Raw genomic sequence first — 16,762 nt, forward strand, 5'->3', positions numbered from 1 at the left:
TCATTCCTGGTTGCATGGAAGTGGCTGTGCCTCAACAAAGCACAATCAGAATTAAAGCCCTAAATGCTGAGGTGCTGTAATTAGGCAATGCTCATTCTTCCTTGCACCTCAAACTGGTTTTGGTACAGAATCATAAAATCATGCAGGTTGGAAAAGACCTTTAAGGTCGAGTCCCACTGTTGCAGACATGCACAGCAATCATATACATGTAAGCACATAACTCAAGCTGGATGTTGAAAATTTGTGGTTCAAGAATCTGAGCTCTCCTCTGAATTGGCATAAATGATGTAAAACACTTTTCCTGAAACTTGCTTTAATGATTATTGCTTCTTTTCAGTGCAAAGGTACATGTGTTTTACTTAGAACAATGCCCAAAGTTAACTAATTATTTCGCTTTGCAGCTAGTAAATGATCCTGTCTCAGTAATGAGGTCTTCTTAACTCTGCATGTTTCACATAGACAGGAAAGACCACAGGGTCATATAGGAAAAAAAGTGTTAAAGGTTTTCTATCTCCTTAAAAGGATAATTTTGAAAAAGCCGCTGTATCAGGCAAAATATTGTGGACTGTTTCCTACATAAGCTTTTAGCTTTCTGTGGTTCTGGGATTTACTTGGATTTTTTCTTTCATACTGAAAAATAGTGTTTTCTGACTTTTTTGGCCACAAGGCTGTCAGTGAACACCTATGTGAAATCAGGACGGTTTTGATTTTACACCCAAGGTCAGTGAACAAAACAGGTTTGCTTTAAATGATAAGACCATAAGGTACAAAGCTAGCTACCTTTACAGGTGAGGATGCAGGGAGACAACACTGGCCTTGTCCTGCAGACTCAACTTACATCTTTTCTGAAAACTGAAAAGGAAAGAAAAGTTAAAGCAGGATTTCACAACTGTCCCCTAAATGAGATAACTTTCAATGTGAAAAGGGACTTGAATTTATTAAAACAAAATAAAACCTAAGTCACCATCTGAGTCTTTTTTCAGTGTTGGCTGTTAAGAGAGCATGGTAAGAGGGTAGTAGCTAGATACATTCGCAAACCCAAAGGCATGCACTAAATGAAAACTAGGTATCACAAATGCTTCTCAGGCCCTCACTGCCCACAGCTGCACATTCCCTAAAATCCTTCCTCCAAATGTATATACAAAAAGTTGGCATGCACATGCATAACACGTCTGCAGATGGTTCTTGTGGTCTTAATGGTGCTTTCCCCCCCCCCCAGTTTTCTCCCTTAGTTTCTATATGCATGTGGATGTGATGTAGAGAGGGAGGTGGAACACGTCATGAGAGTCTCATGTTTGCTAACTGTGGAAATAGCATTCTCCCTAATGTTTTCTTCTTTTCAGAACCCCTTATTTGGTGTTTTAAGAGTCCCAGCAGCTTGCACAGGATAGAACAAATGCCATATAGAAGAGCCAGGCTGGGGCACACTAGATGAGCTTGGGAAGCAGATATTGCCCAGTGGGAGCCACCACCAAGCCCAGCAGTGAGGTGGCCTGAGCTAGGTATTTTCTTCCTAAAGGAAAGAACAGCCTCTGATTGAAAGAGAACACTTCAAACCTCAGCAACACTCCTGTCAGCCCAACAAAACCTACATAATACCAGGAAATGAGTGAGAAATAGTCATTGTTCTGCAATTCCCTGAAACCACGTCCCAGCAAGTTTGTCACTGCTCTTTGGTGGGTGGTGGCTTGGTTTTTGTTGCAATGTCTCCGGCTTCACACGCTGCGAGAAGTATCCTCTGAAGTGAGGAAGGCGTGCATTTGTCATGGGCAAACCACAAATTAATTTAATAAAAAGCCTAATCATATGGTTTCAGCTTCTAAAACACTCTCATGTTGCATTTACCTACAGTATTTCCAGGAAACCAGTAGAAGAGGGTGATTTGCTGAAAACTATATTGGTGAGCAGAAGCTAATAAAGTACCCCCGGCCATAGAGGTTCACCTCGTGCTGCCTGGCTGCTTTCATTCTCATCATGAAATGCAGCAATTTCATCCAAATGTGGCAATTTTGTAAGGGGAAGAGGAGGAACAGTCAGGGCTGCTTATGGATCAGACCTTCCACAGTCACAGTCTGTGTTCACCTAGCAAATGGCACTGAATTATTCAAACCTTTCTGGAGCTGAGCTCTCTGGGCTCCTACCGGGTATGAGCGGTACTGAAGTGGCTCATGTTCTGTGAAATGGAGGGGGAGGGGAAGGATGCTGCCTGTAAACTATAACATGTTTTGCAAACGCTCCTGTTAGCTTCCAAAAGTCCGGACCTTGATTTGAGCAGCAGCCTGACAGGTCATTTTACAGGCAGGGAAATGAGTGGTATTGAAGTACTGAAGCATTAATAGAAGTAACCTCTCCAGTCCTTCTACTAATCCATCAGAGCTAGAACAAGCATCCAGAGCATTCCAATTCTCAACTTGCCTCTCAGCTGCAATATTCTTACTTGTTTGGAAAATCTTTACATGTCTGGTGGGAACCTTGGACCAAGAATTCCCTATGGTTAGCAAAATAAAGATAAAGGAAAACACTGCAAATGTGAGTTTTGGATGTCTAAAATGTGATTAATTTAGATTTTTATGAATGTCATGAAATAGGTCAGAAAATTCATAACAACTTTTTTAGTCTTTCTTAATGCAATAAAACAAAATTAGGGATCTGACCATAAAATCCTACTTCCATACCTAATGGCCAATGAGTATTTAGGGTCTTGCCTGTTGAGCTGGCCTCAGCCACATGTTTCTCAGCAGCTGTCCTTTGCCTCATGCTCAGTACAGGACTCTCATTGGACTGCACAGAAGCCTCATGAGCACACAAAATATGAGCAGTTTGCTCACCAAGTCACAAACACCTGCAGCTATCTGCTGAGATAAATCTGGGCCATTGAGAAACACTTCCCCAAGGCACCTAAACTAATGCAGTGGTTATCTGCACCAAAATTATAAGGACTACATTTTATGAAGCAAGTGAAATTTAACTAATTGAACAACAAGTAGGGCCCAACTTGAGATTTTCCTCTGCAGCAGGTTCTCAGACAACTGTAAGTACCATGCATCTGCTCCACCTAGCTTTTATCTGGTGTCCACAGGTAAACGTGTGAGAGGAATCTCCTCCTCACAAAGCTACTACCACCCCAATTCAACACTGATATCCAGAGGCTCAAGCTTCAAGGTGGTGATTAAAGAAGGTTTTAAACACACATTACTATTAACATGTCCACAATTTTAAACCCCATATATAAAGTGAAGGAGAAAATTTATGCACCTTTTCTACTTCCTGAGTTAGTTTAAAAACTATGTGAACAGGAAAAAGCAAGGGGGCGTGGGGAAATAATGTATGTTCTGCAGAGCATCTGATCACCTTTTGCTTGTGAAGCCCAGGAAAATCACCTGGCTCACTAGCAAAGTCACTGACTGTATGCACATAATTCATAATTTATTTTATATAAAAAATAATATATATAGACAATATCACAATCTTCAGCCTGTTCAAGGATGACTACAGAACAAGCTTCTTTTCATACAATAGACCAGTAACACCCTTTTTAGCATATCTCTTATCATAGAAGCCTTTTTACAAGAACTAAAAGGCAACAGCATTTTGTACAAGAATATCCTACTATGCCACAGTTTCTGTGTGCTTGATTGGAGCGTAGGCGGGAACTCCTACCTGCAATAAACTAAAAGCAATAAATGTCCACCCATGAACTGCAGTCATGATTCCACCTCTCCCTGAGGAATATTCCCTCTCAATACCACATCATCAGAGTGAAATGGAAAATACTTTCATAGCTCTTAGCTCTTGAGCTAGCTAGGACTCAAATGAGACCAGCACTTGAGACCAGAGTAAGTAGCCAAGAATACTTCAGTGGCAAGTCTGGTACATAAAGTCTCTGTTGTGGCAATTCCCTGATGACAAATCTCATAATCACTGTTCTCTGAGAAACAGTGGTCTCAGAGAGCAGTTGAAATAGGTAACTAATGCTACATAACCTGTTTTTCAGAAGGACTTTGTGAAACAACTGTCTTCCCTAGGAATAGAGAGGTGAAAGAAGAAGTTTCAGTAGTGGTTTACCCCATTCCTGGGATTATTCTTATGGATGAAAATCATTGCTTGACATACAGATAGATTGGGGTAATTCTTCTCCCCATGAATGGTAACCTGCTGATATTCAGCTTAAGACTTCAGGTAGCAAATATTCCAGTATTTCTTCTACTTCTCTACAGATGGAGTTACACACAGATTTATATTAATGCAAATATGAATTTTTACAATATTTGGCCTTTTATCCAAGGCAAAGTATTTTTTTATCCTTTTAGTACTTCAGACATTTGCCCAAGAATCTTAAACTGCACTAGACCTAAACATCAAGTCTTGAAACTTGAAACATTATCCACTGTTTTAGAAACTGAAAAGCTGGAAAAGCATAGAAGAAAAAAAAATATTTCTTGTCATTGCTGCTCGAGACAATAGGACATTACAAAAGAGACTTCAAACTATGAGACTCACTTCCAATTTCAGCAGCACTTCATTTTCATTTTCAGAACTTCATTTGAACCATAAAATTTAGCACCAGAAACCTGGTTTGTGTAGGTTGACCCCTGGTAGGACAGAGGACTGTTGTCCAGTGAGGCTGTACTGCACAGAATTACTGATGCTTAACTGAACCTTATCTTCTAGACAAGACTGAAGACTCACAGACATGAAGAATCAACAGTTCCCCTCAGCTCTTTCTTCCAACAATTTTCTGCAACATTAAAAGCATGCCTGATTTTAGCTTTAACTGTGTTTGGCTTCCCATGTTCTGCCAGCCTCATTCCTTCTCTTGCTTCCTCAGCTAGGTTAAATCCTTTCAGATTTGTGTTCTTTCTCTGTGAAGGTACTTTTCAGTGATAACAAATTACTTCTCAGTCTTTCCTTTGCTAAGCTAAGCAGATGGAGTTCTCGAAATCTGTCACTGCCAGGAATTTCCTCCAGCTTTCAAAACATTTGTCTAGGTTCCATCTTCATCCTTTTCACTTCTGGACTTCTCCTGCTTGCTTCCTTCATTTTCATTTTTAAAGTACCAGCAGGAGAATGATCAATACTATTTCAGCAACAGTGGTCCCAGTGCCCCATTTAATGGTAAAATCCCTTCAGTTCATACACAGTGCTCATCACCAAGGCTGGGCACTGGGAGCTTCTGTTACCTTGTCTGTTTCTCAGAACCCTCACATGCTGCTGTTCCCTAACATGTGATTGTCCATCCTGTAAGTATGAATCCTATTCTTTTGCTCTGGGTGTGAAATTTATGTTTGGCTGCATTTAAATGCACATGGCGTGTATTACAAACATGCATCAAAAATCAACTAAATCTCTGTAATACTTCTAACTCAATGAAGAAAATTTAAGGCCTAATTTTAAGAGCTATAATTATTCTTCAATCTCTTGACTTTATTAGCTCTAAATATCAAACAAACTTTTAAATCCCTCATTTTTTACTTTCAGTACATTTGATTTCTATTTTTCAACTCGAAGATTAGTAGTTTGCTAACTTTGCAAGCAAATTACAGAATGAAGTGTTCAAGCAAAAAGAGAAAAATATGCCTGAAGAGAATTAACAACATTAATAAGTGAACAACAGATGACAGAATAATTTACTGTTTCAGTACAAAAGGGCCTCTATTAGAAGTAAATCCCTTTGAGGAGGGAAGAGAAAAAAGGCTACATGCTGTAATCAAGAAACTAACCAGCAGCATAATCATTGCAAGAATCTGATCTTAATAACCTACCCTTGCTTGGAAATCTTGTCCATGTACAGAAAAGACGTGACTGCAAATTAGTAAAACAATTATAGTCAAAGGCTTTTTATACTTCATTATAAAACTCAGTGGAAATCTTTGCCTTCAGAGACCAAAAGTGTATTGAATTCCAGGTAAAATTCCCAATACAATAGATCAGAAGACCCTTGTCTTCAGTGAATGTGATTCTGATCAGCATCTGATAAATCTGAGCTTCCAGTTAGATCAATGGTTTTCCTGGTAAAAGCCAGAAATTAAAGGAAAGCACTGCTTCCTGAGAAGGTGAGCAACACCACTGGGGCATAGCACAAGAGATGCCAGCACTTCCTGGAAAGCTAAACTGTTCCTGTGTTTGCACAGAGCTTGAAGTCACCACACTCCCATACTCAGGCATATCTCAGGGGTCTCATCTAAACAGGATAAGGGAAAGCAACCTGCCACACACATAAAGACTTCCAGTGAAACAGCAAGGGGAAAGAAAGGGAGGAAAAAGCAGATCCTGCAAACCTGTGCACTCATCCACAGTCGTGGATACATAAGCTGCTCCACTGCCTTCATAAGGTTGGCAGCCCATGGTGTTTACTGGCAAGACTGGAGCCCAGGGCTAAACCTGCTGGGGCCAAGGGATCCATTCGGGTTCTGCCACAAAATGTCTCAGCCCCTGGCTGGAGAGACTTGTGGGACACTAAAAGAAATCAGTTAATAATCATTCTGTTCTGTACAATAAACCTACGAGTTAAGCGCTGTCCCTGCAATGAGCTGCACTGTAGTCCCCCTGATCTGTGTTCAGTGCAGAGGAGAGGAAATGCCACCATACAGGTGTCTTGGACAAGAGCTTGGCGCTCACTTGATCAGACATTTGTGTCCCAGGTTAGAAAGGAACTCCCGACTGACTTCTTCCTGTGTGAAGAGAAGGGACATTGTAGGACCCAGAGCAGTCTTTGGTGCATCCCTGCCATCCTGCACAGCCCCAGCCTGCTATACTGGATGTCACGACTGAAGTAGCTGCACTAACCTTGGACCATCTAAATGCAAATTTCTCATTCTGAAAAAAATACCCTCCAAGCCAATTGATAAAAACAGGACCACTGAAAGCAGCTTTAACCTGTAGGGAATCCAATCCCAGTTAAAAACAGGCTCAGGTAAAGTGGCTGCTGAGTCCATCACATTGCATATTGGTAAAAGTAACTTAAGTATTTTATCCCAGCAAAGAGTCTTCATTTTATGTCTCTGCTAATTCCTTAGCCTGCAAATTCCCAGAATCAGAAATGTCCTAACAGGCTTTTCTGCCCATCATGAAATGAACTTATTACCTCTACATGGAAAAGTAATTTGGTCTTCTGATTTTCAGCAGTGATTTCTGTGTGAAGTATGGTAACTCTTATCAGAAACTGGCAGGAGTTTATATATGCTAAAAGTTAATCAGTGATTCCTTTCTTCAAGGCAGGACATAGCATTCTTCTAGTTGGATTTTCCTTTTTTCCTAAACTAATGTAAAAAAATAGTTTAGTATCCTTTGAAGCATAATTGTACTAACCAGAAATATTGCCAGCCTGATTTTATGTTTGAGGCACAGTCCCACATAGTGGACTGTGAATAGAAATATTGTGGGTTGGGGCTCTATGAGGCAGATCCTCCAGTCTGGTCATGGTGCTCTGTGTTACAATAAATCAGAGGAACAGTGATGTGTGTGCAGTTTATCCTATAAGGAGTTTTCAGTCCCGGAAAATCTCCAGGAGACGTGAGGGTATTGTTGGATTCATGCTAATCTGCACCCACTCCCTGATGTGAGGCACTGCTGTGGAAATACAAATATTACCAGTTTGAACCATGGCTGGTATGACTGGAGTAATTTTAGGGTCATGGGCAGCTGGACAAGGGTCTACTAAAAGGCAGAAGATGGAGAATTGAGGAAGATTCTGAGGATACAGAAAGCCCTGACTACTGCCTCCCACATGGCTTTTTCTTGACCATCCCAGAGTATCTGTGCGGGAAGTTAAACCATTTCAGCTAATTTTAATATTTGAAACTGAGTTCTATTTTCAGATCAAGTTTACCTTCCAAAGATGACATTCCATTGGAACCTTCCTTGGATTTCCACTGGTGAACTATGGCTCCAGAGATCCACGTCCATGAAATCAGTTGCCCAAAGGCTCTGATCTAAAGCCCATTTTTCAGGTGGAACCAAGAGAAACCAATGGAAGCATTTCAACTGGAGCAGAAAGCAGAAGTCTCTTTTGCTAGAAGATGTTGAAAAGGAGCAGAATTGCTGGCACCCTTACAATTCCCACATCACAGACAGGAAAAGCTCTATCAGTGCAGGCCTTCTTCTGGATCAGCTTCAGGCTCTTTCCCACCCTTCCACCTGCACCGCTACCAGCAGCAGTGATTGATCCAGCCAAGCCAGCGCCGATGCTCCAGGAACGCGCAGGTTGAAAACAGAGCAGTGTTACACGGCGGCAGGAAAAGCCACGTCAGTGGCACTCGTTTAATAAGGTGTTCCTAAAAGCCTGTGAGCGGGATGTGCTGTAATTACAAGAGGGCAGCGGAGTGCTGCGGCTCAGCTGCCCCCGACAGCTCTGCTCCCCTGGAAGAGCAGAGCTGACAGCTCAGGAATGAGAGCAGCAGAGCTGGAGGCAGCTTTCCTGGCAGCTGGCCTGCCTTCACAACACTCTCACCCAGACCGTGATGGTGCACAGGAGCTTTCTGAACAACATGAGAAAGCCCAGGGCAAGAGGCAAACAAATTTTTCTTCTCTTTGGGAGAAAACAGGACACTCTGGTAAATTTAATTTGCCAGGCTCTGCTGTAGTATGATGGTGAAGATGAGAGGATGCAGACACATATTCTAGGGCAGCCTACTTTCACACTGAGGCACTGGGAGGTTTCTTATACAAGCAGTGGCTTTAACAAGTGTATCTTTGTTCTGCCTAATCCAAAAGGTAGTAACTTGGAAGTATAGCTTACAAGGTTTGGGGTTGTTTATTCTTAATACTAAAGAAACCGATTCATTTTTTGAAACTAATAGATATATCACTTCTCTCCAGACCTGAGATAACAGAGATCTTGTTTTCTTAACTCAGAAATAATGGAGAAAAAGGCATAGTTGTAGCAAACAGAAGGATTATGAACTCTCACTTGTTCAAAAGGTTTTCAATTCAGACCACTTATGGATGGGTCCCACTGATCTCAGTGGAAGTTATTTGTCCATAAAAAGGAGAGCTCTATAGACCTCGATTTTCACAAGGCAGACAGGGTCCAGGGTATGCCTTTGAACTCCTGGGTATTTTATTTGGTGTCCACAGCCACAGAGCTGCAGGTAGTTCATTTTGGATCATGCCTACAATCACCTGGGAAATCTCCTTATATTGTTGTATGCTCAGATATCATCATGATCCAAGTCCCTGGGCTGATCAGTGTGAATAGCTAGGGAATACATGTATAGCCTCTCCTGATTATCATGCAGCTGTACTGTGGCAGTAGCTTTCCTCCATTTACTTTCTCATTACCTGTTTAATGTTCCTCTGTCTCTATCCTTTTGAAAGGAAAATCTTCTTGACCTCAATCAGTGCTTCTTCAAACTCCTTCCTCCCCCGCCCCTACCAAGTCCATGCTTCTCCATCAGCCTTTAATGCTCGTTCCCTAGGGTGGATTGTCCTTGATCACCTGCTGTCATTCTCCCACCCTGTCTTCTATGTCAGAACATTTTCTGTGCCAACATACCGAGCTAATCTTCAATACTGACATCTTACATTCAGGCTAGCAGTGTTAAGCAAGTATTTGCTTTCAGAAGGCAGCCAGAGATGCCAGGATGGTTACTGCCTTACCTGATTTAATGCCACAAAGTTTTACACTCAGTCTTGCTCTTTGACTTTCAATTTTCTGTTTTACAACAAATGAAAGTGTGACAAGGGGGGTGGGGGGTCATTACCAGGATGTGTCTGATTTTGGTGGTTTTTTTCCTTGAGATAGCTTTTGATACTTGGGATCTCTACTTCACACAGAGTCATTAACCATAATGCAGCCGCAGCAGGCAACAGCAGATCCAGTCAGTGGACATGCACTTTTGCAGACCAGTCAAAGGCAAGAAGAACCTCTCCATTAAACCAGAGAAAAGATGTCTATGTGTGTCTTGCAGCACCTCCTCGGTAGAAAAAACCAAACTTTAGAAAACCAGCTCTGCACTGCAACATGGAGGCTGTGCTGTTGGTAGAGAGAACAGCTTTCCTTCTTCCACAGAGGCTTTGGGCAGCTCAAAGGAGCTGTGTGGGTTTTGGATAAGCAATTTTTATCATCCTGAAGGGTATTTTCTGTGTGTAATGGTGGAGAGCTTGAAAAAAACAGTATATTTGATGCTTGTTCTGTGGCACATGCCTGGAGGGCACTTCCCTAAGTACAGGTATTGCCTTGGACACCTCCAAAAGCAGCTAAGAAGACATTCAAAGGTATTAGAATATCAGTCAAAAAGGGACAGGAAACCTGGGCTCACCTTTTAGGAATTTCACAGTTTCAGATCCCCACAGCTTGGAGAGGTACAAAACTCCCCACCACAAACACACCTCAGCTTTGGTGCTAATTCCACCAGGGAAGAGGAATGGCTCTCCTGGAGGTTGGAAGTGAACATATCTGTAGAGAGCACACAGATGTGTGGAGTGTATGTTGTCCTCTGTGCTACTCTGCAACAGATCTTTTCCTCTTCTGGTAAGGAATCTGTCCAGGTAGTTTCTGAAAAGGAAGATGAAAGAACTCAAGCCTCTATATGCCTGAGGCTAAATATAGCTAAATATATAGCTAAAATATAACTAAAAATATAGCTAAAGTGCACTTTGGCCACTTTGAAAGTGCGAATGAGGAACTTTTTTTCCTTGATCTCAACATCTGTACTCATTTTTCCTTTTGCATGTCCCCCACCCTTTCAAAAATTCATTTACTAGGCACAGGGGCAGAAGACCCAGATTCAAACACGAAGAGTCTGTGTTTACTGGCAGCTCCTGCTTCAACTTTATAACCTCATTTTCTGGTACAGACCAAACTGAGTTTCACCCCTTGCAATACGCCAAACTTCTCAGTATTTCACAATAGTCATATGTTATTAGAAAAGCAAACATCAGCTTGTATTATCCACTAATTACCCCAGCCCAAAGCTCCTAGCTACCCAGAACCGAGTTCTCTTTTCCAATGAACTTGTCATTAACCTCTTAAGTCCCCTTTTAAAGCCCACCAGGTCCCCTGCTGCTGGGCTGGTTTACTCAGCCCACAGCCAAGGACAGCCAGGAAGGTTAATGGTATTTCTCACTTCCTTCAGCTCCCTTGCTGGCACACTGGGATCCCCACAGCTTCTCACACCACTAGTTCTTTAGCTTAAAGTTCTTTGCCAAAACTGCTCTTTAGCTTAACATAAATGGCCCATTTCCCTTCCTGCTACTAACTCTTCTGAATTACTTATGAAGAGCAATAATATAAGCTCTGCAGTCTTCTGCTGAGCTAATTACTCTTGAGCATATTCCCTCACAAGAGAGTGACTGCCCCCAGCCATCACCTTTGACTCTGCTCCAGGCTGGCCATGTCTTTCCTGGCTGAGAGTGACTGGTATAAGAAAGCAGGGATGAGATCTCTCCAGAGATTTCTGTGATAGCATTAATAAGCCTTGCCCTCTGTAGAAAGTGCTCTGCTTAATAGTTTTTGTGGACACCCTTTTTATCTTCACAGCCAACACATCTCAGTGGCTCATTGTCACCTTGTGACTAATAAAACCAAGACTTACTCCACCTCTGTCATTCACAGCTGATGAACTCAACAACATGAGTTCCATGATTAATCCAGAAACACAGAGACTGTCCCTTTGCTGTCAGATGAATTTCCATTTCTACCCCACAAGCCAGACTCTCCACTTGCTCTGTCTGGTGCTGCCAAATGGATCTGGCTCTGCCCACCATGGCCAGACCCTGTGGCCCTGGACCCCAGTGCTGAGGGCACAGCTCATGCTGTGGTTGTTCTCATCCTCCAGCTTGTCCACTCTGTGATGGAACCATCAGCCCCTGTTGTGCCCTGGCTGCTCTGTCCTGGGCTGGGTGTGTGTCTCTTCAGCTTTGGAATCCACATGGCACCAGGAGAGCCTGAGACCAGCTCAGTGCCAGCTTCTGCTTCACCTGCCTTCTTTCTTATTGACAGAAAAGAAAGGTATCTCAGCCCCAGTAAATTATTCCCTTGGTCTAAAAAAGTGAGTTTCAGTGATATGAAGAATATTTTTTAAGCAGCCAAGTGAGACATTTGTAGGGACATCCACATTTCTAAAGTATCGGTTAAATTAGGTTTTGGGAGAGAGGATAGGTTACTTGTCAGGTAGGCTTTACACTAATCATACAACTTGAAAATTCGCAGGGGCAGAGCATTGCCCCTATTTTTTCCACAGCTTGCTTGCTTTAGACCACCCTTAGTGGAAGCACAATGCACCATTAAGTATCACAGTAATTTGTGGTAACTGGGTGCAAGTTGTACCCCCTCACTGACCACAAAACTGAAAAAATATTTCTATGCATTTCACACTTTACTTTTTCTAAACAGTGGTGTCTTTCCTTGCTGCATTTAAACTGCCTGGCACTTCATTTGGCCATTGGGGTGTGTGTGTGTGTCCCTGCCCAGTGAGTGTTATTTCAAAGCTGACACAATGACAAAAGCCACTTAAGGATGGCAGCTAATAAGACATCTGCTTTCCCCTTGCTTGCAGGGCAGCAGTCAGATGTGGGCTGGTAATAGGGTGCATTATCTTTAGACCCCAGGTCACTGTTTCACCTCTGATCCTCCTCAAAAGTGACCACAAGTTGTTATCTGCCTGTACATCACTAACCTAGGAAAATGCATTGATGTTTTTTCTTTAAGTCCTGTTGACAACCATCTACACCACAATTAGCCAAAGCAGCAAAGACAGACTGGAGTGAGTGGCTTTCTCAACCACTGGGGTGGTGGGGGTCCAGCAGATCAGTGCCATATTTTGGTGCTCAGGCATGAGCCATATTTTGATATAGATCAAAACAGCAGTAAAACAAAGCAAATTTGCACAGGGTGCAGCTTTTCTGTTGCTTTCTGGAGCACTGCGAACAGAAATCAGTGCCCATTTAATAGAGCGTTTTTTAAGAAAGGATGGGCTAAAGAAAGGGAATTGTAGGATAAAACACAGTAATTTTCAGAGGCCTTGGAGTCACAGCATAAAGGGATGGTTCATTGTTTGTCTGCAATGCATGCAACCCTGGGCTTTGTGCTGATTTTGGCTGGTTTGTGCTGTATCTGCACATATATCATGGCAAAAATGCCAGCCAGCTGTGCTACATTTGCAATGTAAAACACTATACATTTCATTTTTACTTTCTCTGTGTATCTTAAGATAAGGCATAGGTAAGATTTAAGCCAGGAGGAGTTTTGTTATTAGCATTGCCCAATTTCACTGATTAACAGCAATAAAACTAATAAAACAACTAATAATAAATAACTACCAGGTCATCAGCATTAGCCATTTTCAACACATATAATTATCAGTATCTTTTTCAATTTCAGTTAATCAGAATTGCCATATTATGCATATAGATCACTGGATTTGTTTGAAGTCTGTATGGATGTCAAAATGTATCCAGAATTTAATCCCAGTAAAAGGGCATATTGAAGACCTCCATTTGTGCTGATTGAATCATACATTAACCCAAGAGAACAGAAGGTCTGACATCACTACCAGGTAGTTAATGATTATGCTTTCTATTGTCTCCTAATATTATCTTGAAAATGGCCATGTCTGGAGGCCTAGAAATCCCTCAGAGCACCTTATGCTTTTTTCATTTTCAAGTGTTCTATTGTAGTATATGATCAGAGACAGAGGGAGAAATATGAATTAATTAAATGGCCTATTAGACGTAAAAAAAACATTAGGGCCAAAATCTGATTATTTTTTTTTAGTCAGTTCTCAGTGAGGCAAATCTCCAAATACTTCAAGGCTGAGCTGCTGCTGGAGAAATTATTTCAGAGCAAAGCCTGCTTTGCTCAGGAGCAAGCAGACTGAAATATCCCACCATTAATAGAAAGATACTTATTTCAGGAAGGTATCCCATGGGTTTTGGTGGGAAGAGCACAGGAAGAACCACTAAGACATCCCTCTGGACCCCTGCCCTGGCAGGGTCACAGAAGATGCTTGGGGAGAGCTACCAGCAAAGGGCAAGAGTCTTTCTGCTCCTTTAGTGGTGGGCAAACAGAGGCCTCAAGAAGAAAGGTATCTGAACTCCACCAACCTACATGTGAATGGTGTTCAGTCTTACAGGTAAGAAAGATTTTATGGCCTTGAAATTCAGAGCTTCAGAACCAATCCCTCTTCTTAAACTAGGGTAGATTTTTAGCTGATAGCACCAATATATATTTAGGTTTGTGAGACTCTTTAGAGGGCCTAGATTCTGGGTACCCTGGCTGCAGCAAGTCTCTGCTGGGATGTGGGAACGTGGCAGAAGGATGTCCAGGGTGTGGAATAAAGAGGCTGGAAGAGCACAGAGTCTGGAGCTGCTGTAATGTGATGCAGCAGAGGCAGACAGGCATGGGCATGGGTGAGCAAGGAAAATGCAGAGCCTTTCAGGGAAGAGAAGATGCCAGCACATCCCAACAGCATGTCTTTGGCTCAGACACTTCTACAGAATCTAAGCTGTTATTTAACTGAGGTGCTTTTAAAAATGGATTTAGTTTGATAAAGTGATGATTAATCTTCATTATACTCCTCTGTGATCATCACAGCAAAAAGCTGCACTTGTATGTCTGCTTATCATCTCTTCTGAAAATCTTACTGGTAAAGAAAGACTTGATTGATGATTAGATTTTTGTCATCAAATCCCATTTTTGTTTATGTGCAGAAAAAAAGGAAAGCCTCACTTTTGAGGGAAAAGGGAAATGAAAAGAAGCACAATATCTGGGCAGTTATCTCTGACATTCATGTAATGCAGTGTATGTCCTTATGTGACATTTATGTGAGAGCAGAAGAAAAGCATCAATTGAAAAAGGTTACAGGAGTTCTTCAGGCATGAAGTCATCTCCAGGCAGCACAGTCACTGCAGTTTATAAACAGGTTCTGCTCTCACCCACTGCATTCACAGACTTAGGGCACCATTAAACACATTTGCTTGCTGACACTTCTTTAATACCCAGCTTTGATTTCCCTTTCCAACAGTAGCATTAAACCAGGAAATTAAGCCAATTGTTGATGATAGGAAAGAAGTTTGCAGCCCCTGTCCTTACCATCCTGTCTTCCACAGAGGAGAAGGGCACTGCACTGAGGAGCTGAGCATTGGCATGGGGAACTTTGTCTCCATTTTGCTGGGGAAGTGCAGCTGGCATTCAAGTGAGGTCTTCTTCTCTCATCCCCAGACATGGCTTTCTGTGAAACTGGGAAGTCAGACAGATGGACATGGGATGCAGATGCAGGCAGAAATGGCAGGGTGAGGACCACCACTTAAACTCTGTACCAGTTTTAAGTTTGCAAAGAAGAAAATTCAAAGCCTTCCCTTAAACAATCATTACATGAACATCTATTTCAGTAGCAGTCATTTCCCTTTTTGTTTATCTCTGGTTTCTAAGCACTGGGATTGACTCATGGCATTTCTTGAGGTTCCTGTTATTTCTACAGGCGTGGCACCTACAATATTATCTTCATTCAGCTCAGAGCATGTCACCCTGCAAAAAGCTGTGCAGACATCCTCACAGTTGCTAGGTTTGGCAGATCTTGCACAGACAAGGTTTCTGAAGATGCAAGTCCATGTACAGAGGCAAAACCAAGGAGCTGTGAAAAAACTGGCAATATATTGATAGAAAATCACGTCAGAGAGGTGGAGGCCTCTCTGTTTGCATACTCTTGCAGTGCTGTCTAACTTGTCTGAGGTGGCCTGGGACATCAGGTGGTCCCACTTCATGGCTTTCTGTGGAAAACAGCTGGTTTTTAGAGAGCACAACACTCCTGAGTGAGGGTGGCCACGTAACAGTGCTGGAGCTGCTCCTACAGTTTCTTGGTGTAGGCATGAGTTTCCCAAGAGCACAAAAGGTAGGAGTGGAGCTGCCTCCTCTTGACTCCTAGTCATAGTCTGTGCTTGCAGATGAAATTGTCTCTGTCACAAGATAAAAAAGATGCAGGATAACACTAGTGTCTTCCATCTTATTTAACTGATTATGAGTCTAAAAGAAATGGTAATCATGTAAACACAGGTTTTCACATGGCACACAGGCAACACAGAGACAACTTACTCCCCCAGGCAGGTAACAATAAGTGCATGAAACATTGTGGGCTCATGAAGTTGTCTAAGTTCAAGTGTCTCCAATGTGAAGCTGTGGATGCCCTGTTCCTGGAAGTATGCAGTGTGTGATGAGGCATTACCTGAGCAGAGTGACCACAGGCCTGTCTGTACGTGTGGGAGCACTGCCAGCCATAAGAGATTCCATTTCAGAGACATGTGCAACTTTATTTGCATTAGAATCTGGAAAACGTTTTAACCCTCACATCCTGAAGGAAAGTAATACACTGTGCAATGTGTAAAGCTGTGTTCAGTTGGTATCACACAGCGTAGCATTTGCTACGGCAGAAAGCAGCACAGGTATTTACTGCTGTATTAGTTGAACCCAGATGCATTTATAATTTTATGAAAAATCTTATTTATTCCCTCACACAGGATGCTTTTTTTTCCCAGTCTTGCAAATGCATTCCTGTTTTTCTTTCTTTCATTCCTGAATTGAGTACATCATCTTCCACTTGCTGAAACTAAAGATGTGTAACACTTCTCCTTCGCATGCCCTGGACAGCCTACTCCTATCTTCTTTAATTTTTTTTTTTTTTTTTTTTTTTTTTTTTTGAAGGAAACTTCCAGGTTCCAGGGAAATTCTTTAAGAAACTCGTGATTATGAGTGAGGGTGGCAGGACTGTGTCTAATGACTCACAGGTGCAAAGCTCTACAGCCATGGAAAACTGCTAAAAAGCCGCTT

This window comes from Parus major, chromosome 2 (genome assembly GCF_001522545.3).
Source record: "Parus major isolate Abel chromosome 2, Parus_major1.1, whole genome shotgun sequence".
In the NCBI taxonomy this organism is placed as follows: Eukaryota; Metazoa; Chordata; class Aves; order Passeriformes; family Paridae; genus Parus; species Parus major.